General features: G+C 39.4%; 1 protein-coding gene across 1 annotated transcript in view; it reads right to left on the bottom strand.

Moving 5' to 3' along the window:
- Positions 1-24,793, bottom strand: part of Nkain3 (sodium/potassium transporting ATPase interacting 3) — a 656,444-nt gene that overhangs the window by 10,915 nt on the left and 620,736 nt on the right. The window lies entirely within an intron of this gene.

Raw genomic sequence — 24,793 nt, 5'->3', positions numbered from 1 at the left:
CACTGGCATCTGTGGCAAAATGATGGACTCCAGCACAAGCAATTCCTGACCGGCGAATCCCATGTTGGCAAGGTTCCAGGGGACGACACACAGTCAAGTACAAAGAATGATGTTACTGAGAAAGTAGCATGATACGTGCTAAGGTCTCTTGGTATCCTCCTAGGTTCCCGCTGTGCTGCAGATTTGCTCACTGTCACATGAGCACATGGCACATGCCAGAGGACCCTATAGAGCTAACTGATTAATGCTACTGGGACAGGATTCCCTATGGAGCCACAGAACAGAACGTGGAGTTATGGAAAATTTGGTCGCAGTAAAGTGTTTCTGCACGCTGACCTTAAATTAATTCAAAATCGAATGCATAATGGTGGGACTGGAATAACGGCTTAGTGAATGAAGTGCTGACTTAACTCGGCGACCTTAAGTTCAGATCCTCAGACCCCACATAAAAGCTTGAAACTGCACTGGGCTTCTGTAGTCTCAGAACACCTAGGTGAGAAGTATAAATGTCAAATTAGTGTATCTTTGGATTGCATTATGTTAAAATGTTCGATTTTAAAATTGCCATTTAAGTTGCTGACCTGAAATTCACAAAATGATCATTAAATAAAATTTGGCTTGGGATTATAATAGAATTTCCAACAAATTCCAAAATGGTCCTAACCATATTTCTGCCATTTTGTACTATGAATTTAAAGTGGCATTGTTACCACTGATGATTATAAGATACCAATTGACTCTGAAAAACATTGAAGTTGCTCTTTGTTCTACAATATCAAATATTCAGCCAAGTTTTAATTCTTCATGTAGCAATAAGTAAGTACATCACTCTCAATAGTATGCAAATGTGCTTGTATATTCAATAAGTGCTAAAATTATATGTATACTAAAAAATTGTCTTAAGATATTTTTTGTGATTTCTTATCAATAAATGTTGGATTTTTTCAATATTTTAGTTATTTATTTATTTAAGAGAGAGAAATAGAAAGAGGCAGATAGGGAGAGAGAAAGAGAAAATGGGCACTTTAGTGCCACTAGCCCCTGCAAACAAACTCCAGATGCATGCAACACCTTGCGCATCCGGTTTATGTGGGTATTGAGGAATTGAGCCTCAGTCCTGAGACTTCACAAGCAAGTGCCTTAACCACTAAGCCATCTCTCCACCCCAAATGTTTGAATTTTATATCTGGTGTATGTATCTCAGGTAAAATAAAAATTTCTTGGGAACAGCCCAAGAAGCCCTGATCTACAGAACAGTTAAACAAATCAGTTTTCACCTGGGAGACTGGTTTTCTCTGCTGCTTTAGGTTTCATCTTTTAACGACTTTTTCATTGACATTAAAAAAATATTTTTATTTACTTGCGAGAGAGAGAGAGAGAGAGAGAGAGAGAGAGAGAGAGAGAGAGAGAGAGGGAAAGGAAGAGAGAATGGGCACTCCATAGCTTCCAGCTGCTGCAAATGAACTCCACACACATGCCCCACCTTGTGCATCTGGCTTATGTTGGTCCTGGAGAATCAAACCTGGGTCATTTGGCTTTGCAATCAGGAGCCTTAACCTCAAAGCCATATCTCTAGCCCTCACTGACATTTTTATACATGTAAATAAATTACTTTAATCATAACCCCCTCCTCCTATTAGTTTCTCTTGCCCTCTCCTCCATCCTGCTTCCAATGAACTCCTTTTTCTTTCAAGGAATCACCTTTCTATTTTGATGATTTTTATTTTTATTTTTTAGCATTTTTGTTTTTGGTCCCTCTAACATCCAAGATGGAATACTGATGGGCCTAATACAGCCAGGTTTAGTACAGATAATGACAGTCATGTGAGGTCAGTAATGGAATGGTCACGTCCTGTCCAGAAGACCCATGGATTCAAAGCACTCCTCCTTATCTTCTGTCTCTTACATTCTTTCCAACTCCTTTTCCATAATGTACCCTGAGCCTCTGAGGGCACCTCACGGATATCTCATATAGCACTGACTATTCGACAGTCACTCACTCTCAGAACTTGATGAATTTTGAGTTTCCCCAATAGTCACTACCAACTACTAAAAGGGGTGCTGACCAAACGTGAGATCAGCACTAATCTACAGGACATGAACATAAATATTCAGAGAACACATAGACATTTAGATGAATAACAGTTACTAAGCTTGTTCTTTAGTGCCTATGGATTTCCCAACCATGAGTTTTGACTGTTTTGAGTACCAGGCATGAATTTCCTCCTGCAGGGTAGGCTTCAAATCCAATTAAGTAGCAGCTGTGTACCCCCATAACAATCACATCACCATTGCACCAGTGGGAACATCTTGCCTGGCCGGTCAGTGTCATCTCTTGAAGATAATTTTTAGGACAGTTTTAGGTTCATAGCAAAATTGAAAGGAAGGTACAGAGATATTCCATATGTATATGGCACCTCTCCCATTATCAACATCCCCACCAAAGCGGTTGCATTTGTTGCAGCTGATGAGCCTACACTAATATATTAGTACCCTATGTCCACACCTTACATTGGGGTTCACTCTTGGTACTGTGAATTCTGTGAATTTTGGCAAATGTTTAATGACAAATATCCAACAATTTAATATCATTACAAATAGTTCTACTGCTATAAAGTCAATGTGCTCAGTACTGCCCTCCCTAGCTCCTGATTGATTATTGTGATGGTTAATATTGATTATCAACATGATAGGAACTAGAATCACCCATTGAGATAAAACTTTGGTTTGTGAGGAAATTTCTAGATTATTTGAGGTAGGGAGACTCATCCTAACTGTGAGCAGCACTGTTTCATGGGCTGGCGTCCAGTTTGGATAAAGAGGAGAAAGTGAGCTAAGCAGCACAGTCATTGCTGTCTGCTTTCTGACTGTAGAGTGAATGTGACCAGCTGCCTGAAGCTCTCGCAGCCATGTCTTCCCCCATTGTATCCTCATAAGTTGTCCACCACTGATGGACGTATCCTCTTCAATTGTCTCCCATTGATAGACTGTAACCTCTTGAGTTTTCTACCATTGAAGAACTCTATCTTCTTGAATTGTCTTCCATCAGTGGACTGTATCCTCTTGAATTGTCCTTAGGTGACTGACACTATCCTCTTGAATGATAAGCCAAAAATAAGTTCTTCCTCTCTTAAATTGCTTCTTGTCAGGTTTTGTCACAGTGACAAGAAAAGTGACTGATACAGCATTGTCTCCAGACTTTGCCTTTCTAAAGTGTTATATGTTTGTAATCACATAGTACACATGCTCTTCAGTTTTGCTTCCTTCACTCAATGATGTACATTTAATTTTTATGACTTGACAGCTCTTTTTTATAACTGTTGAGTAATATTATGTTGCCCTTCTTGCTATAGCTTATTTATTCATTCATTTACTGTGGGATGTCTTGGTTTCATCTAAGTTTTGAAAATTGTCAGGAAGGCTGCAGCAAACATGCATATACAAATTTATGGATCTAACTTTTCAGGTCCTTTTGGAAACTACAAAATGGTTAAAATCTATAGATCATGGGCATGTTTAGCTTTGTGAGAGAGTGTAAAACTGCCTTTAAAGGTGGCTGTGCTTATGCTTTTGATAAACCACACCTCAGTTTCCCAATTGAAACTTGGAATCATTTCCAAGTAAAGCCTTTCTTCACTAACGAACAAACAGCAGTTTCCTTTTTCGAGATTTTATTTTTTTGTATTTGGTTATTTCTCTGTAGCTAAAACTGTAATATTGTTTATCTTTTATAATTTCAGCATCCAGAAGAATGCTTAGTTTATTATAGTTAACTAATGATTATAAATTAAACATATTTAATCAGTGGGACTTGGCAGTTTGATATTATGACTGCCAAAAAAAAAAAAAAAAAAAGACAGCACCTAAAAACGTGACACTTCTATGAACTACCCCAAGCCTATCACAATTGCACTCCACTATATGCATTCACACACAGTCTGACTGTGGATTGTGGTTGAAAGGTATCTGTTCACATACACATGTCTGGGATATACCAAACATTCTTCTGGTCCCTTCAATTAAAGTGTTTTACCCATGAAACTTGACTTTGTACTTGATGGCATTTAAAGAGGCATAGTGAAAGTTAAAAACTACCTGAGCATTGTCCCCTCACTACCAGTTATCACAGGAGATTGGTTTTGTCTCCAAGCTGTATGAGTGAGGCCTGATATCATTGAACAGGGTGCAGTGGAATCCAGTATAAAAGACCATATTATAAGAAATCAGGCAGGCTAACAGATGCTGATTGGACCAACACTGTACTATTTGCATATGGGGAGGAACACAAACACTCTCCTTTTAAGTTGCTTCATATACAATGATTTCAATTCAAGCTTTGATCTTTCCTACTCCATTCACAGTTAGAAGCTCTCCATGTTCATGTGACATATATAATGTGTCAAGCAAGAGCCTTACTCGATTACTTTCTGCAGCCTGTAGTTTATGCTACGTTATGATGAAGTGATATGGAACCAGCAATGGACAGTGATGTGGAGAAAACCCTTTGAGCAGATGGAAGAATTGATCAAAGCCTTTTAGGCAATCTTAAGAAGATGTGTTATGTGATCTTGATTCACAGAGTTGGAAAGGACTTCTGAGATCATGTCCCTGGGCATGGATGCCACATGCACATTTTGAAGCTCCCAGGTATATGTGAGCCCATTCTTTAAAGTTCCTCAAGAAAGGACATTCCATTATCAACATTAATCAATTGCAGTTCTCAATAGCCTCCCCTAATAGAAATATCTCTCTTACACTGCAATGATTTTCATATTGCAATTTCTCTATAGAGTGATTTTTTTCACAGTAAGATGGAAATACTCATTCATCATCCTCTTATCTCATAGCAAATACATGAAGGCCTTTCCAGTCCTCACCCAGCATTGTCCCAGTCCTCTGATTTCCAGTGCATTCATCATCCTGATTATGGTTGCAATCCCCAGCCCCCAAATACCAACCCTGGGGCACATCACCTGTGAGCCCTCAGAAGGTGGAATAAGTGATGGATGTCTGGTCCTGGAGAGTTACATAGGGTGAATGTCCAAAATGGATGTATTTTAAGTAATCAAAACTTATTTAAACATTTATCATGTGACAAACATGGCAGTGGTAGCTATAGCTTGTGAGTAATGTATGCTCTAATTGATTTCATAGAGGAGCTACGAGACTGATTAGGGCTTTGGTCCCCAGAGCTGCTGGGTGAGCAAGGGAGACTTGGGCAGAGACAAAAAGCAGCAAACAGGCAGCAATGAAGCCTTTGCTATGTGTGTGTATCTACTTTACAGGATATTCCCCATCGCCATAGAATTATATGATGCTGGGCTGAACAGACGAAACTATTCTCTGAGCAGGTCCATCTCATCATTCTGGTGACCACTTGCCACCCCGGGGAGAGGAGGCACAATTTACCACAGTGGGACTTTGAGGGCATGGCCTACCCACCATGAGCCTCAGATTCTTTGCTGAGAAAATGGCATTGAAGTGTTTGCCCGAGGGTTAAATGAGACAACGCAGGCAAAGTACGTAGCATGTGATAACAGAATTTTGTGTGGGTCATAGTTACTGCTGAGAGCTTTCTAGGAATACTCAATGCATATCTTTCCTTACTGTCCCGTGTTTTATTGATCTGGTGATCAAAATTACTTTCTGAGTCCGAAATTGTTACAATATTACAGGGAACCTTGTTGGTTTTTCTTTTTCTGTGTCCCGTTGAGACATAGAAAACTTGTTTCTGAGGTTTTTAGTCAAATAGTTGAGGGTAACTATAGACAACTGCAAGCGTGAGCTGGGCTTACTTGGATCGCCACTTTCACTCCCTCATCCTTCCACCAGGAAGCACAGTACAGAAGACAAACCTCAGAGGTTATGAGAGAGGCATCTGCAGTCACACAGACAGAATCTGGATTTTAACCCAGGTCTTTTCTTCCCTTTGTACTCAGCTGTGCTGCCCAAAGGCACATGCAATCTTTACTTCTGTAGAATAAATAATCATGTTCTTTCTTTTCAAATAAAATCAATATGATATGCAATCAGCTACTAATCAGAGAATTTAAACACAGGCATCATTTTAGAAATACAAGCCATGATGCCTGCTTCAAATCCTTTCTGGGATGAGTAATGACATTGGGTTATGTGCAGGAGGTGTGTCTTAATATGAATGGAAAGCTAAAGAGGTGATTAGTAGTCAGTCCCCATTATGTCATGGTGGGTTAGTTTGGGCCAGGTTAGAGGGATTAATATTTCATACACGGTCATGTCATACCTCTACTTACAGGTTTGACAGGCTTTAACTCAACATGATCCTGGCAGAGTGGGTGCGCGGCAAGTCCACCTATGAAGTCAACTGAAATACAGCAGCCCAAGTTGAATCAGTGTGTAATTGAAATACAGGTAATCCTGAATTTTACAATAGCATACATATGAATAATGTTAACAAAATATCTGTTTACTGAAAAATGAAAAAAATATGTTTTAGCTAATGGGATATTAAAATGTCAATGATTAAAAAGGGGGAGGATTTTAATACCCTGACTTCTTAAGTTCTGAAGAATCATAGCTGCTATTAGTTTCAGTAAAACAGAGAAATAGTGTGAAATTTTAAGTGTGTTTATGTGCAAGCAGACAGACATGCCTTTCTCTCTCTGTATTTCAAAAAATATTCCTTGTCTTTTTGTTGCCAATATCCATTCCTCTGAAGGACATCCACTGCACCATTAGCCAGGCACCTGGGAAGTCACCCAGTCTGTCCTTAAGCCTCTGTCCTCCAGTGATTCCTGTCCTTTGCAAAGGCTCACATTTTCCTAGAGACCCAAGAACTGGTCCTGAGTCCCTAGGAATTTGGTAATTGTTGTCATAGTGTTTATATAGCATCGATTTCTTTTTCCTCAATTTTTAATTTGTTTCTCTTGTTATTAGCCATTGGAAATATTAATTACTTTAAGCCAAGCTTTGATTATAGAATAGTACTTTAATATTAACAAACACATGGGGAAACTGAACTTGTAAGGATATGTGTGTATGTACACATGCATACAGTAAGATACAATTTATATAAATTGTGTATCATACCTCAGTTCAAGACAGACATTTCAGAAAACTATAACTGAAAGAGATGAATAACCCTAGAAGCTCTGCTGACTTTCTGATTAGCCATAACCACTCTGACCAACCCCTAACCACCTAACCCACTCCATCCTTTACTTCCTTAGGAGGAGCTGAAGTAAGCCCAACACCATCAAAACACCACAGTTCAGATGGCTTAGCAGTTAAAGCGTTTGCCTGCAAAGTCAAAGGGTCCTGGTTCAATTCTCCAGGACCCACATTAGCCAGATGCACAAGGGGGTTCATGCATCTGGAGTTCGTTTGCAGTGGCTAGAGGCCCTGGTACACCCATTCTCTCTGTCTCTCTTTATCTCTTCCTCTATCCTTCTTCCTCACTCTCAAATAAATAAATATAATATATTAAAAAACCAAAATCATCACAGTTCACTCCATAGATAAGTGATTCTGAGGTGCTACTATGTTAACAAAGGACTTCTCCAGGAAATGCCTATTGGATATATAATAGTAATTATATATGTTCATATATATGTAATAATATCTATATGTTATATATGTAATAATATCTATTGGATATTATCTACTATTATATTACATTATTATATTGGATAATATCTATTGGATACTTAGAAACTACCTTAAAGAGAGAAGCAATAAGCAATGAGAGGTAGTCAATCTGAGATATTGGAAGCATTTCTCCCTAAAAGCTTTAGTAATGTCATTTAAAAAATATTTGTTAACTACTAATTAGCCCAGTGCGGTGATGCATGCCTTTAATTCCAGCACTCAGGAGGCGGAGGTAGGAGGAGCGCCATGATTCCAAGGCCACTATGTGACTACATAGAATTCCAGGTCAGCCTGGGCTTGAGTGAGACCCTACCTTGACAAACCAAAAAAACAAAACAAAACAAAACCTATTAATTGATTGATTAATTAATTGATTGATTGTGAATTTGTTCTTGTGTGTTTCTGTGTGAATGCCAGTGTACTATGTGTGGAGGTCAGGGGACAACTTTTGGGGTCTCACCTTTCACATTGTTTGAGGCAAGGTCTCTCATTGTTCACCATTTCATTTGCCATTTCTAAGCTTCCAGGAAATTCTCCCATCTTCACCTCCTTACTCTTTCTTAGTAGGTGCAGTGGAAGCCTGCTACAGCTTCTGGCTGCTTTTATGTGGGGCCTGAGATTCCAAATGCAGTTACTCAGACTTGCATGGCAAGCTCTTTATCCACTGAGATATCTTCCCAGCCCCAGCAATACCATTTTTACGTGGTTGGTTTGGATGGTTTTCCATATGAATTCATACACTTAGTCACCTCTGTTGTGTAACACATAATATAGTTAGAGAAGAATATACATATGTTCAGTGTTATTTTCATTAGTTTCTTTCCCCATATTTTAAATATTTATTTATTTATTTATTTGAGAGCGACAGACGCAGAGAGAAAGACAGAGGGAGAGAGAGAGAATGGGTGTGCCAGGGCTTCCAGCCTCTGCAAACGAACTCCAGACATGTGCGCCCCCTTGTGCATCTGGCTAACATGGGACCTGGGGAACCGAGCCTCGAACTGGGGTCCTTAGGCTTCACAGGCAAGCACTTAACCTCTAAGCCATCTCTCCAGCCCATCTTTCCCCATTTTTTAATTTATTTGAGAGTGAAAGAGGAAGAGGCAGATAGAAAAAGAGACACTTGTCTATGCCAGGGCCTCCAGCCACTGCAAACAAACTCCACATTCATGAGCTACCTTGTACATCTGGCTAATTTGAGGGAATCAAACCTGGGTCCTTACTTAGCCTTTGTAGGCAAATGCCTTAACCACTAAGCCATTTCTCTAACCCCGTTATTTACTTTTAAAATATTTTTATTTATTAATTATTTGCAAGGAGAGAGAGGGGGAGACAGAATGATAGAGAATGGATAAACCAGAGGCCCTTGCTCCTACAAAGGAACTCCAGCTGTATGACCCACTTTGTGCATCTGACTTTATGTGGGAACTGGGGAATTGAACCCAGACTGTCAGGCTTTGCAATAAAGTGCCTCTAACCACTGAGAAATCTCTCCAGCTCTCATAGTTCTTATAAAGGTATTTACAACCTACTTTTAAGTTTCTTTGTAGGGTGAAGAAATTGGAAATTATGGGCCCTGTAAGTGCATCTATGAACCATAGTATTTTTTTTACAGGGACATAATCTCCATTTTTGTTCTGTGAAGCACCCAGCTACTTTGTTAAACAGAGATAAGTGTATGTATTTCAGCCCAAATATTTTCCTAGGTACTTTCATTTTGCCTCACTGTATCAATTTCATAGTATCATGCTTATTGTACTTTTCTTTGACCAAAATTGTGCATGACAAAAACATAAATTATTTCTATTCATGATTGTTTTCTTCTTATGCAGATGGTGCACAATGTTAGGCCCTTTCAGGCCATTTCTGTTCATCTTATACACAATCTAAACCTGTATGATTAAAAAGAAGTGCTCCACCAAGAGTCTCTTCTCAAGACCAAGGCAATGCAAGAGGAAATTATAGAAATGAAAACTCAAATCTTGTCCAACACTTGAGTCCTTATTAATTAATTTGTCCTTTTTTGTGTTTATGAGGATACATCTCAATGTTTTCCCTTTCATGAGCTTTTAATTGTAACCATTTTCTAAAATCTTCCAAAGCTCAATTTTAGTACCTGCTTTTGAATAGACAGTTTAAGCATTTAAATAATCTTGGACACAACACAACTAAAATGTAGAGGATTTATACGTAAAAGTGTTTTAGTAAGCATACTAATTTAAAAGGTAGTTCTTCAAAGCCTGTTTCGTGCAAAGAAGGAAGGAGAAAATTTATTCTTCCATATTGAAGTTCTTGTTTTCAGCATAAACCTCAATGTAAAATTATTCTAGTTTACTTCCTCTACATGCATATATACTTATGGTTTTAAAATTTGAAACCCAGCCTAGTGCTGCTTTCTTAGTGAATCTGATATCAGCACAAGGGTGATGGAGATAGACACTGAGGACCATCAACACCTACCAAACCGGAGATCCAGAGGCTCTTAAGAGCCCATCTCTGATTGGCTTGTTTGATTCCTTATTAAAGAGCCCATCTCTGAAGTAGACTTAAAATGCTCCCAACATGGCTCAGGGAATTTTGTGGAAGAGGGGGTGGAAAGATTGTTAGAGTCACAAGTTCGGACATTTTGCAGAGAGACATTGCCTCTCCCCCACCAATAATGCATGACCCACAGTCCCCATGGGGTTGACCTGTATCCAATGAGGAAGGCCTCTTCAGAAAAGAGGCATGGAGGAGGGAAAAGATGGTCCCAATATGTGTTGTTTACATACAAAATATGTCCATATCTAATAAAAAATTTTTGCTTAAATAAAAAAAATTGAAACCCAGAATTTCTGTTTTCACTAGTAAACCATTGTGGCATTATTGTTATAAGATTATAAAATATCTATGCACCTGAATTCCACATATATTTCTGATTTTTTTAATTTAGTAAGAATACTAAATTTTTAGCCACCTGAAATTTACATTTCTACTATTTCCACATAACAATTTATCTTTGATATTTTGTTATTAACTGAGTTACTACACTATTTAAAATCCTATCAGCAGCATATGCTGGACAGAATGAAAATCTGAAGAGTTTACTTGGATACCAACTATAAGATTAAAAAACTAAATCAAAACCATTGAAAACCAACTGCCTTTCTATTGAGAGTAATGAAATGTGACCTACTCTGCACACTGCTATGCAAAGCTGGTATCAAGTAGCTTATGGCATTTTGGCTGAGATCAGGTGCTGCAAGATTAGTGCCACTATGTTGACTCTGACAAATTCTCTTTCCTCCAATGGATCAACACATTTAATAAACTTTGGCCAGCTCCCCCTGAACTCCATCAACTGGGGTCTGTGAAGGAGTCTCTAGGCAAGGCTTGTGGCTTCTGTGAATCCCCTGTCCCTACTTGATCCTGGAAGGAGTCTGCTTCCTTCAGCTTCTCTGTCCAAGAATGCATGTGAGTGTGTGTGTATGTGTACCAGACACATGTGTAACCGACTGACCAACACTCTGCCTTTGATAGGAAGCTGTCTGTTAGTAGTGTGGTGCCTTTGAAGCATTATTGTTGATTTTCTTACAGATTTAGCCAGGGATTTAAAGAATTTTGTTCACTGAGACTAGAGAAGAGCTTGAGTGCATTGTCTTCTTACTATTTCTTGACACTTCTAATACAATTAGATTAGTAACATTTCATTTGAAAATTATATATCTAAGAAAAAGTCTACACCAGAAGGATGGCAGGGAAAATTAAGTTAGGAAGGACTGTTTCCTTGAAACTAGGATATGTGTTCCTCCAGGCTAGGGCATTGAATATGAGCTACTCTTTCTCTGCATATCTGAACTTCAGCATGATGTAAAACTTCTCTAAACAAGCTGTCACATGTAGTTTAAACTTAGATTATTAAGACTGCAGAACAGGGCTGGAGAGATGGCTTAGCCATTAAGTGCTTGCCTGTGAAGCCTAAGGACCCTGGTTCGAGGCTTGATTCCCCAGGACCCACATAAGCCAGATGCACAAGGGGGCGCATGCATTTCGAGTTTGTTTGCAGTGGCTGGAGGCTCTGGCACACCTATTCTCTCTCTCTCTCTCTCTCTCTCTCTCTCTCTCTCTCTCTCTCTCTGCCTTTCTCTCTGCATCTGTCAGTCAAATAAATAAACAAAAAAATGAACAATAAGTTAATAAAAAAGACTACAGAACAAAGCCAGGCAGGTGTGGTGGTGCATGCCTTTAATCCCAGCACTTGGGAGGCAGAGGTCGGAGGATTGCCATGAGTTCGAGGCCACCCTGAGACTACATAGTGAATTCTAGGTCAGCCTGAACTAGAGTGAAACTCTACCTTGAAAAAGCAAAACTGAAACCAAAAACCAAAAACAAAAAAACTGCAGAACTAGGCAAAGTTACAAAACAAAAATAATAACATCAAACTCCTACAAAGGAATCATTGACATCAAGAGGTGAAAACATCAAGAATTCTTCATGGATGGGGGCCTCTCAGTGAGAAGCCTCCAAGTGCACAGGATGAGGGGCTCGCAAGACACGGTTCCATGTGCACACACTGACACAAAGGAGGCATCTTGAAGAGGAGAAAAGCAACTCAGCAGGGCAGACTGGGGTTTCTGGAGAGGTTTGCAGGAAGGCAGTTATGTCACAGTGACCATGTAAGGTGCAGTTATATGTTTTCAAATTGATGTTTACGAGAAAGAAGCTGCTGAATTAGATCTGCTCCATAGAAACTAAGAAAAATTTGGGAAAACAAGCAAGGGTGCTGTTTTCCTGTTGAACTGGGTGCCAGCACAAGGGGCAAGGAGATCAACACAGAGAAAAATCAACTCCTACCAAATCAGAGAGCCAGAGCCTCAGAGGCCCCCAACACCTCATCACTGAAGCAGACCAAAAATGAACCCAACATGGCTCAGGGAAATTTTCTGTAAGAGGGGTCGGAAACAATGTCAGAGCTCCATGTTGGGTCATGATATGCAGAGTCATTTATCCTACCCATAACTGTGGGCGAACTTCACAATACATGACCCATGTACCTCAACAAGCAGGGGCCTAGGGAAGGGGTAAGTCATGGATGAGCCTAATAATGGTACCAAACTGACTGTATTTGCTGAATACAAAACTAATTAATAAAAAAAAAATTAAAAAAAAAGAAGTGATGGCAGTCGAGTCTATGAAACGTAGGAAAGACCAGGAAAGTTTGCAGAGGTATTAGAAATGGAAACAGTGGGCTGGAGAGATGGCTTAGAGGTTAAGCGCTTGCCTGTGAAGCCTAAGGACCCCGGTTCGAGGCTCGGTTCCCCAGGTCCCACGTTAGCCAGATGCACAAGGGGGCGCACGCGTCTGGAGTTCGTTTGCAGAGGCTGGAAGCCCTGGCGCGCCCATTCTCTCTCTCTCCCTCTATCTGTCTTTCTCTCTCTGTCTGTCGCTCTCAAATAAATAAATAAATAAAATTTAAAAAAAAAAAAAGAAAGAAATGGAAACAGTGTGACCCTACATAGGATCCAGAGGATGGTGGCGTGGCAGATGTGGGGGCGGAAGGCAGCACATGGCACAGCTTGCCAGGCATCTGTGGGACAGTGAAGCAGTCCTAGGAACTCTGGTTATTGGAGCTTGTCAGTGTGTTTCAGAAGTTAATTAGCACAATCAATAGTTGGTATCCACCCACCAGAAACATCTGCTCCAAAGGACATTGTTATCTATGTTTTTCTTGGAAAATGAGGTGTTACCATCACTGGTCTCATGGGGAGAGACCATGGCCCAAAAAGCCCTTTGCTTAGTTTTTTTTTTTTTTCAATGCACTTCTTTCTGCCAACTCACACATCCAGGTAACTTCTTGGAAGAACTAATGTTTGTAGTTGAATATCTCCAGTGCAGCCATTCAAAGTTCTGAGGAGGATTCTCACCCACCTGAATGAATTACAGATCTGCTCTAGATTCAGAACCACATATTATATACAAATTCGTATTTGTGTTCACAACCAAGGTTGAACTTCTCTGCTCATCTGTAGGACACCTTTGGTCATGAATGACATTCTTGTTCATTCAAAGACTCAGTCCTTGCCCAGCTATTTCACACTGGAGTGCCTTTATATGGAAGTGAAGGAGAGTGCAGAGCAGTTGACACACTTCACCTTGTATATTCGGCACAGAACATGTGCAAGGGAGTGGGTTGCCAATGCAACATGATTGGAGAACAAATAATTCACTAGTTGTTTTGTGGCTTCAAATTCACTCTCCTCTCCCGCTGGGCTGTGGAGCAGGTGTCTTTCAGCTGTGAGGATTTCCCTGTGCCAATGCTTCCTGTTCCTGTGAAGAGACTTCTGGTGCTTACTGGGATTCCAGACTTGATACATGGTTCCTTCTCTGTGGCTAAAGTTTACTTTTCATCATATCTATGCACATATGACTTTGGACTGTCAAGATTCCTTTAAGCCAAAGCCCAAAATATAGATATGACATAACACGGTTACATGATGAAAAAGAGATATAATAAGCCAACAGAAATAAGTTCTTTGGCTATCAAAACACTCCAGCCTGATTTTTAAGAATTGGGACAAATGTATACAATTTGGAATTTAATTCATTTTTCATGTCTGAATTTTAGTAGCATACTGGTTTGCTTTTAATAACACAAATTTTAAAATTTGATGCTTGCCTTTATCTTTGCTTTTATCTTAGTATTAAATTGTAAAGTCTTTTCAATAGCCAGTAAAACATTTAATATAGAATAATTGGCACTTGTATTTCCATTGTTAGAATTAAACAGTGTGAACATTCTGCTATATTTTCACAAAATTTCTTTTGATTTTAAAAACTACAAATCACAAATACAGGTGAAGGTCTCTCATTCTCTTGACTTGATGTAGCATACCAGCCAGTCTTGCTTTTTATTCCAGCTTCATGGCTTGCCATCTTTGGGATTACAGGCACAGTATTAACCTCTTAGTGGCAGTTTGCTCAAATGGTCTAGGTGCTTGCTGTAGTTACCTATTGCCCAATGACAAGCCACCCTATGTTAGCAACTTATAACAGCTGTCATCATTTAGTTTTCTCACAACTGGCATTTGCAGCAGAATTCATCAGGAAAGGCTCATTTCTGCTTCACATTCTTAGCCAGGCTCTTAGACTACTCCTGAGGTGGATGGTTCCAAGGGTAGAAGCTTGAACAGGCTGTTGGCTCCTTGGTGGCCTGGGGCTAGAGACGTAATTTCTCCTTTCACCAGTCTCCCTGTAACCAGGACTTACTTAAGGAAGTTGGAGTCCAGGACTAAACAAACCAAGACACAGAGGCTGAAGTGTTACCTACTATGACATACTTTGAAGAAAGTCACACAGAGCCATACCTGCCAAATTCCATTAGTGTACCTAATTAGGTTCAATGGAAAGAAATGGAAACTAATCCTCATGTATGCTTAGCACTCTGCTAGTCAGCTATATCCATCTTCTGAAACCGTGCTGCTTATTTTCTTAGTATGGTAGTTTGAATGTCAATTAATGTCTCCATAGCCTTATGTATTTTTTAGTAAGATTATACTGCCTACTCAGTCTTCAGTAGGCAGAGCCCTGCTGGAAGAGGTGTGTCATGCAGGGGGTGGTGGTGGTGGTGGTGGTGGTGGTGGTGGTGGAGGTTTTTGAGTACTGCCCAACTAGGTGTATAGAGAGCCAGCTTGGGCTCTGGCTGTTGGTTCTCTCTCTGTTGTGGATGTATGATGAAGTGAACCAGCTTCCTCTGCCATGATGAAGCTTCCCTTGTAATCTGTAAGCCTGAAATAAACCTTTTTCTCCCATAACCTGCTTTTGGTTAGGTGTTTATTTCAGCAATGAAAAGGTAACTGCAACACTGGGTATTTAGTTTTTATTCATAATTATGAACCTAACTCTGCAATCCAGCTAGACCTGGAGGGGAAAAAATAAAATATGGAACTCAAAGAACTGCAGTGAGATCGCCAAATTGTAGATGGGGTGAAGGGTGCTTTCCTGAGCTAAAGAAGGAATGGTCTGATGGTTAAGATGAAATGTATTATAGTTGTCCACAGTCAACAATGGTGACATTATTTGACACTCTTGCAGTTCCTGAACCCAAGCTGTTTCATTTCTTCCATACTGTTCATGCCATCATTCACTTTCCCAAAGACCACAAGGCTAGCCATCCAACCACTCAGTCTTGGAAATTAAGATGAAAAATTGGGGACCATTTGCGATTGATCTAGCATTTATAATAGACAAGATATCAAAACCTGTGTACTGTAGGATGAAGTTGTCAACCTCAAATTCCTTCCCATGAATGGACTTTTTAACCAGTGCCATTATGATGTGTGAAGCCACCACCCTGGCACATATATCCTGGAATAATTCTGAGAAAGCAGGAACCATATAACCAAATCCTTTCTCTCTGGTGCTCAGAGCATGATAGTTTTCTGCTGTGCTTTGAAGTTTTACTTCAAACACCTTGAAGGAGACACAGTGTAAGGGCTCACCATCAATGGAGATGTCTAAGGTTTTAGTGTGCTGTCTTTGATTCTTGCATCTGAGAAGCTCGTCAGTTTCCCATAGGTAGTTTTGATGATAAATACTAGTCCTGAGCCTTTGCTTATGGATCTTCATTGCAAACATTCTCCTGTCTTTAGAAAAATGTCTATTATACACCTGAACATACCCTCTTCTCCTCATACCTCAGGCCAGTACACATACATTTAAATCTTATTTTCCTCATATTTAGAAAAAGTAATAAGCTTCTCTTTGCTTTTGTTTTTGATAGAGGATCTCTTGTACTTTAAGCTGGTCTTGAAGTTGTTTTGTAGCGAGGATGATCATGAACTCCAGAGCCTACTGCTTTGAGTTCCCAAGTGGTGGGAGTATAAGCATGTGTCACCTTGCCTACCAAGTTCATTTTCATTTCCTTACTCTGGTCTTCAAAGGGTATTTTCTGTTCTTTTTAAAGTTTCTCAGCTCCAAAAGCTACCAAAATAATGATACTTCACTGTAGTAGACATGCCCTTAGCTCCTCAGTCAGTTTTCATCAGTAGCTTCGTATGAAATGGAATGGCTATTTCTGGAACAGAGTGTGTTCCTTGAAGGCCCTTGATAAGTCACTGTAGTTGTTCAGGGGCTGTTTGTTCAGATTCACTGATTACTGAAGCCTCTGGTCAGTATTTCTAGGCAGCATTTGGGGTAATATTTTATTCTGGACAAAACAAAATTTAGAAATCCTGAGCATACCTTTCTCTTCTGTTTTTGGTGCTATCTCTCATTTTAATTCAGCTGTACTTCTGGTTTTGTTCCTCTTGTGAGCTCAGATCTTTGAAGGCAGATGTTTTCTATAATTTCTGCTGACAGTTTCTTCTCACTTTAAAATTTTCTAAGAGTCTGTAGTACTTAAAATAATGGGATAATAAATTCTAGAATGCCTTTAGAGTCAATGAAGCAGAATAGAATGGCTAGAAGGGGAAAAAAATAATCATTTCCCAAAAGGCAGAAGATAAAAACAGCTTCAGAATCTAACAACTGTGGATGAATGCTTTTCCTGTGCACTATATCTGCTCATAGGGACTCAGTTTTTCAAATACACTTTTGTTATTCTTGCTTATGCCTAGGCAATGATTTATCTGGTTCTATAGATCAAGTGGCAAATACCTGTTGGCTTTGAAGTCTCTATAATTCCTCTTTACTGTCTGTGTCTACAATTTTGTACATTTCACTCTGAAACAGTATTTTATTTTTTATAGTCTGTATTATTACTTTTGGTTCTTTCTTTTTGAGGAAAATCTCCATCTAAAATGCTATTTCCTCTCTAAGGTTTCTTATAAATCCTTTTCTCTTTCTATGAATTATTGTACAAAGAAAATTGAGTTGGATCCTATCATTCCCAAGATTAAATCTACTCACTGACTCCACATCATCCTGCAGAGCCTCCCCAGTGATGTGACTCCAGTGGTCAGGAATGGCAGAAGGCCAGTTCCCTCATTCCCGGAGGTGTGTACATGTGCGTTTCTGTGTTTGTGCTGAGGGAGCCTGGGGACAGCTAGCTCTCTGGACCAATCATTTCTTGCTAGGCGAAGAGCAATTTATTTTCCACTGTGTGCCTATAGATGTTGGTATTCTTTTAGTGTTCAATATGAAATAGTTTGGAAATCACTGGTGTAAAACAGCCTCCAAGGTCACTTACAGGCAGACCTAATGTTCACTTATTAAAATGAACACACTCAGCCACTCATGACTTCCTCTGTGATCCACATTTCCCTTGGACTTTTTCAGATGTAGTCTGTTATTAGCTTTTTTCCTCCCCTCAAAACTTTGTTGGATTAAGGCACATTTTCCCTGTTATTTAAAATGAATTTTCTTTGTTGCTTTCCTGATGTTGTGATATTTTTTACATATGACCATGGCACAGGCTCTGAGCATCCATGGTTGATTCAGTGACATAGTCTGTTTATTTTTCTGTGCATTTGGTTCACTTTTCATGGACCATCATCTTCTCCTTGCTCTTCTGCATTATATGCACCAGGCTTTCATGTATTACAATGTGAGATCCCCTGGGAAAGGGACCAAATTTTATTCATCTCTGCATACTTGTGGCTAACCACACAGAAGTCCCTCAGTGACTGTTTCTTAAATGAATAGATCAATAAATCCATGAAGGGTTAGCTACTTGAGCTAGTTTAGACAGTGGAAATGAAACGACGGTAGGCCTGGATCAGTACTACCGACACTTCCACATTTGGACAGGTTGATGATCTCAGGATAAGAAAAGATAAACGAGTAATACAGCTTAAACAAAGACTAAAGTGTCTGCAAGAGTTGCATTCCACCTAGAAAATGGAAAGAATCCAGAATGCCTGTAGGAGACATGGCAAAAAAAAAAAAAAAAAAAAAAAAAAAAAGCAAAAAGAACCTTAGTGAAGTGCCTGTCGAGCCAGGCTGGGAGACATTAAAATGTTTCAAAGAGGTAACAAGTATAAAAAGCATTAAATGAAATGAAAATGAGGCTTTTCATAGGCGCAATCTTTTGTCTACTCCATTTAATAGCATATGAGTCCTGGTGCTTTGGGCTGCTCTATTAATCAAACTTGAAATGCATGGATTGAGAATTCCTCTTTAAATCTATTAGTATAAAGATAGAATCTACTTGAAATTTAGGTCCTGCTTCTCACCTAGAAATTCCTGACCTTGAAGAAATTGCAAGTTCTTTGAGATATGCATCTATTAAGTGGATACTGTTAATATTCTTTTATTAAGTATAGACTAAGTCTTTATAACCATTAAGACAATCTGTTCTGCTTGGAATATAAAATATCTATAATTCTTAGTACACTCTAACAGATTTTGTTAGCTACAACAGATTGACCCTGTAAAACTGATTCAATATTTTAATTGGGCCATTGGTTTTTTACTTACAATTGTAAGTTGACTTGATCAAATTTTCTTAACTTTGTCTGATTTTTAAGAAAATTTGAGATTTATTTGTGTCTAAGTTTATTTTATTAGACATAGTTGCAGGGACAAAACATACTAAGTGTTATATTTTTATTAGCATAAATGTGTATTAAAAGCTTAGCTGTAGCATGATGTTATTGGGAGATGGTGAAAGTTTTAAGAGTTGGAACCTGCTGGTAGGTTTTAAGTCTTTTGGAGTGTGCCCTCAAAAAGGACAAAGGAATTATAGTCCATTCCCCTTTCTCTCCTTCGCTTCTTCTTCCCTCTCTTTTTTCCTCCCTCCCTGTCCTCTGTTTCTTCTTCCCTCCTTATTATCTTTCTCTTCTTCCCTTGATGTCCTCTCTCTCCTCTCTCTCTTTCTACATACTTCTGCTATGCACTGCTTCCGCACATGTCCATAACAACAGGACCAACCAATCAAGGGTTGAAACCTCCAAAATTGTGCCCCCAAAGAAATGTTCTCTTTATAAGCTAACTATCTTAGGTATTGTTATAGCAGCAGACAGTTGACTGACAGAGTCTTTGAGATTCTATTTGGCATGATGATAAAAGAGGTCTGGAAATGGAGAGGGGAAATGGTGGCAGGGCTGTGAGCCTCCTTAGTAGCCCTGAATTGTATGCTGAAAAATGTTAAAAGTATGCCATAGCATCATGTATATTTTGCTATAATAAAACAAAACACATGTCTTTCTAAAATGAATATTAAATTAACTAGATTTATAAGTAGAATGTCAAAATGTCTATGTAGTAGACATAAGGAAAAAATGAGCTGATACCATAGAAACCTTTATCCTTGGAGATGGCCTAAAAGATATAACTCTCAAAAGGAGTAAGGGGAGAATACCTGAAAAATAGGGCCCTGGTGAGTGTGGAATGAAGCCTCAGCTTAAAATTTTTTTTTTTTTTTTCTGTCTCTGACCTGTAACTCCCAGTACCAGTGATTGGTTGCCACCCACATTGAGGTATTGATCAGAGGGACCAATGAGATCCCCAAATCAAGACAGCTTCTGTCAAAACACTTGATTACCTGCCTGAGGCAAAAGCTAAGACCCTATTGCTGAAGACGCCAAATGCTGCTGACACAGTGCATGGAGAGACCTGACTGCAATTCAGAAGAAAGCTAGGCCCCAGATAGCCTGTCTTGTGCTGGAAAGTGTTACATGAGTTACTGGAGGAAAATGGACAAAAATAGTCTAAGCAACCAGAAGTCTAAGGTACTCAAGAAGCAAACATACTGACACAATGTACATAACAGTGCATTAGTAGCACACAGCCTCAGTGGGTAACGAATAGCTTTCTGATTGGCTAAGAGAACTACTCAGGGTAAAGGAATCAGGAATCCATATCTAGAATTGGGAACCAGATTAGGATCCTATAAAGACAAAGACTATGTTCTCCTGTGTCAAGCTCTTTCTAGTCTTTGGCTAAAAAGGGGATTACATACATCAATTTTTTTCCCTAAATTAATAATGATTATACCATTTAAACTATGCTGACTTCAATCTCCATTGGAGAATCTGTTCTTCTTTTTCAGAAGGTAGTGAGACTGGACGAGTCTCGCACTTCAGCCCAGCCACAGATACATACACAAAGGAACTGGAGAGACAAGCAAGAGGTTGGTTCCATGCTGATCCTGATAATAAGTGCCAAGGTGAAGGAGACAGACCCTGAGGATACTCAAAACATCATTAACTCTAATATAGACTTTCTAGCTTTTTTTATTGTTATTTTTTAAATTTTTATTTATTCATTAGAGACAGAGAGAGGGAAAGAGTGAGAAAGAGAGGGAGAGGGAGAGAGAGAGGGAGAGGGAGAAAGAGAGAGAGAGAGAGAGAGAGAGAGAGAGAGAGAGAGAGAGAGAGAGAGAGAGAGAATGGGCACACCAGGGCCTCTAGCCACTGCAAATGAACTCCAGACACATGGGCCACCTTGTGCATCTGACTAAAGTGGGACCTTGAGAATTGAGTCTGGGTCCTTAGGTTTCACAGGCAAGTGTCTTAACTGCTAAGCAACCTCTCTAGCCCCTAGACTTTCTGTTCTTATATTATGAGGAAAGGAAGGGGAAAAGGAGATAAAGGGAGGCTGATATATTTCTATGAGGCAAAGATGTGGGCAAAATAGAAAATAACTAGACAAAATATATATTGCAATGAATTTACTTTGTTCCTCATACAGATTTCCATGTTGTTATTGAAATTATGTGACTATACCTATCACCTCATTTATATTCCGGTCTCCCAGAAGGAACACTAAATTATTATTTTTGTGGTCAGTAAAATACTTAATATAAAGAACATAAGATTAGTGTTCCATATGTGCCTTTCATCACTACTTATTTGTATGACATTTCTTCAAAAGAATTATAAAAATCAGTTCTTCATAACATCTTAAATATTTGGTCCAAGACTATAGATTTTTGAAACTATTGTGTTGCTATTTTATTATCTAAAAGGCATAAGCATCTCTTTTAGTGACTGGTCTTTAAACTGTTCTGTTTTATTGCCAGATTTTAAAATGCTTGCATACAGCAGCTTGAGCATCTATAGTACAAGCTGTGCACCAGGGAAGGCTAGTTAACATTGTATAGACAGTGACAAATTACCATGTTAAATGTAGCTGGAACTAGTACTTGAAATTTCATAAGCAGAATTCACAACATAAATTTTGGAGCATTTGCATACAGATTTAGAAATAATATATTTAATTTGTAAAGTTTGTGCTGCTGCAGATAAAGGATGGACAGACAAACGCCTGAGATGGGATGGTCAAGGAGCCCAGGAGAGAAAACTTCCAAGGTGGGAGCAGTTTACAGTGACTCCAAGGATCACAGAATGATCCTTACACTTATAAGACTTCAACCATCAGGAGGTCATTGCTGGCCTTTGAGACAGGATTTTCAGGGACAGTATAAGACAGAATTCCAGAGACCAACAGAATGGCAGGAAATGGGAAATAAGAACATGCCTGCTGTCAGTCTGGCTACTTTTAGAAAGTTTTGGACATGAAGTTTAAAAGCATGAGAGACAGGGAAGGTAAATACAGGCCATTTGGGGACTTGGGAGTCCTTTCTTTAGTGAGACTTTGTAGCAGAGCGAAAGAGTCAATGGAAGAAGAGACTAGGTTGGCTGTGGAGGGAGAGGGAAAGAATGATGAATGAGGCAACATTCCCTGATATGGTGGAGGGATGGAGATAAAAGCTGTGCAAACCACAGGATATCAGAAAGAGTATACTCAGGGCTAGATAAAGATGGGGAGATGGCTTGGTAGTGAAAAGTGCTTTCTGCACAAATATGAGGCCTTGAAAGAGCCTGAGTTGGAGCACCAGCACCCACATAAACAGCTGGGTGGGGCCACGCAGCCTATAATCCCAGTCCTGTGGGCAGCAGAGACAGGAGAATTGTAGGGGCTGGCTCACTGGTCATCCAGTTTGACCAAAGCAGCAGCTACAGGTTCAGTGACAGACTCTGTCTCTAGGAAACATCATGGAAGAGCTATGCAGGAAGACACCCAAGTCATCTCTCATCTTTGCAGGCATGCAATGGTGAGCAAATGACCACACACTCATATTCACACACTATAATAGTCACATACCACCAACACACACACATGCACACATACATGCATGCACACACACAGATGAGGGTAGAGCGAGCCTAGGAACTTGAGGACTCAGAGGCTACGGTCTTTAGTCTCTTTGTTTTCACAATGTTTCCATGGCAGTGTTAATGCTAAGGATTCTTGTGGGGGGGCTGTGAATCACTTCAATGCTTAGAGCTCCCATTGGTCATCTGTAAGCAAGGGTAGAGGTCTGTGATGTGTCTAAAAGCAATGCAGTGTTCTCTCATGTACCAATGGCTCAAAGTGTTAATGTTTAAGGATCTGGAGAAGGCAATAACTAGGAAGAGATGAGAAGATGGGATGGCGGGTGGACAGCTCCTATGGTACTTTGTGAAGTTCCCTCAGGGAAAGTATGCTGACTGTGCAACTAAGCAGTTCAGGACCCAACATAGAGAAATAGGACTCAGTGTGCCCGGAGTGGGGCTAGCAGAGTTGAATTAGTGGGCAGATCACAAAGAGTGAGATAGGGGTAAGGATTAGGATATTGAATGTAGATTTAAAATAAATAAAACACAAAGGCATTGGCAGAATGTTGTTCTTTGCTTTCCCTTGGGGTCCTAAATTTTACCCCTAATAACCAAAAGGACTAAGGCTATTCATCAAGTCTTTACGGTTATTTCCTTCTCATCACGAGTTCTGGGTGTCTCAAAAGTATGAATTGCTTTCTCTGTTACTCTTCTCTTTCATGATCACATGCGGAACTCAAATCCCTCATTTTCCATTTGTACCGTCTGGATGGTTGAATCTTTATTCTTCTGGAACAGAGAGATCAGGTCGATTTATAGTGGTTCCTGCTGTTGACTATTCGTGAATCCATAAAGAATAAAAATTGGCACACTTAATTATATGATCATGTAGCCTTCCCTACAGCCATTGTATATAGAACTACAGCATTATCGTGAGAAAGGCCTTGACATCATTGAGGGATGGCAGGTGCCATGGACACATACTGATATATGGGAAGAGTTAGGGTCACTTTTATTTAAATAATTAAATGCCTGTATTCTGAAAGCTTGGTAGATGGTCTGTAGGTATAAGGTGAATTTTTTTGGAGGTAGGGGTTAGGGGAAGGACATTATCTTATGCTATTGAAAGGGACATTGTGATCTTTACTCTTTTATGTCTTTTTTTTTTTTTTTTTGGCCTTCTAGTTGCCATGAAGTAAACAGTCTTCTCCACAATGCACTTCCACTATAGCACAAAGCAGTGCGGTCAAGTGATTATGAATTGAGTCCTCTGAAATTATGAGCTATAAAATAAATATTTCTTTTTTATAAGATGATTTCCTCATGTGTTTTGTCAAGGAAGTAAAAATAATAGCAGAGGAAAATCATCTATACCATACTCTAAATTAATCAGAATTTTTTCATTGTATATTAATGGGAAATTTAAACTTTCATAGGTCTAACTTTTAAATTCATTCATTTCAGAGAGATAGAGAGAGAATGGGCATGCCGGGGCCACCAGCCACTGCAAACAAATTCTAGATGCATGCTGCACCTTGTGCATCTATTCCTAAGTTTTTAGCTTATGAGAAGAGTAGTAATCATCTAATCATCTTTCGAGGTCCATTTGCTTATGTCTTCATTCATTCAGTGCTCACTGTTTTTGTTTAGCCATTTCCTCAGAATGTAAATATTTTATTTTGGAGGATGAAGGGGGAGGCTCCTTATACTCAGGAAGCTGATGAAATATATGAGGCTCAGAAACTCAGAAGTGACTTAAGCAGCTAATTATATGACATAATAAACATGGCCACCCCTCAAGGTTATAAAAGCAACAAATCATTGCTGAGAATAGACCTTCTTCATAGAGCTGCCAGCAAGTGTTAAGTTGTGGCCTAAGATGGGGTGAACTTTCTGGTGATGTAGTTGCCTTTCAGTCACTCATGCTTCTTTCTGTGAGAACCCATGCAGACTCAGTGGTTCACCATGCTAGACATGGGTAGAATTATTTCTTTGGTCTGCTGTTGGTGCCCTATCCGAGATGGATAGATGGTTTGTTTATAGCTCAGGAGAAGTCATACAACTGCTTGCTGTATAGGGTGGTATTATATTTGGAAATGAGATATCATGACCTTTGAAGGCTATAGTTATATTCAGTGTTTTCAAGAAAA

Source organism: Jaculus jaculus, chromosome 2 (genome assembly GCF_020740685.1).
Source record: "Jaculus jaculus isolate mJacJac1 chromosome 2, mJacJac1.mat.Y.cur, whole genome shotgun sequence".
Lineage (NCBI taxonomy): Eukaryota > Metazoa > Chordata > Mammalia > Rodentia > Dipodidae > Jaculus > Jaculus jaculus.
The sequence above is the reverse complement of the archived record's forward strand: the minus strand, read 5'-3'. Positions and strand labels throughout refer to the sequence as shown.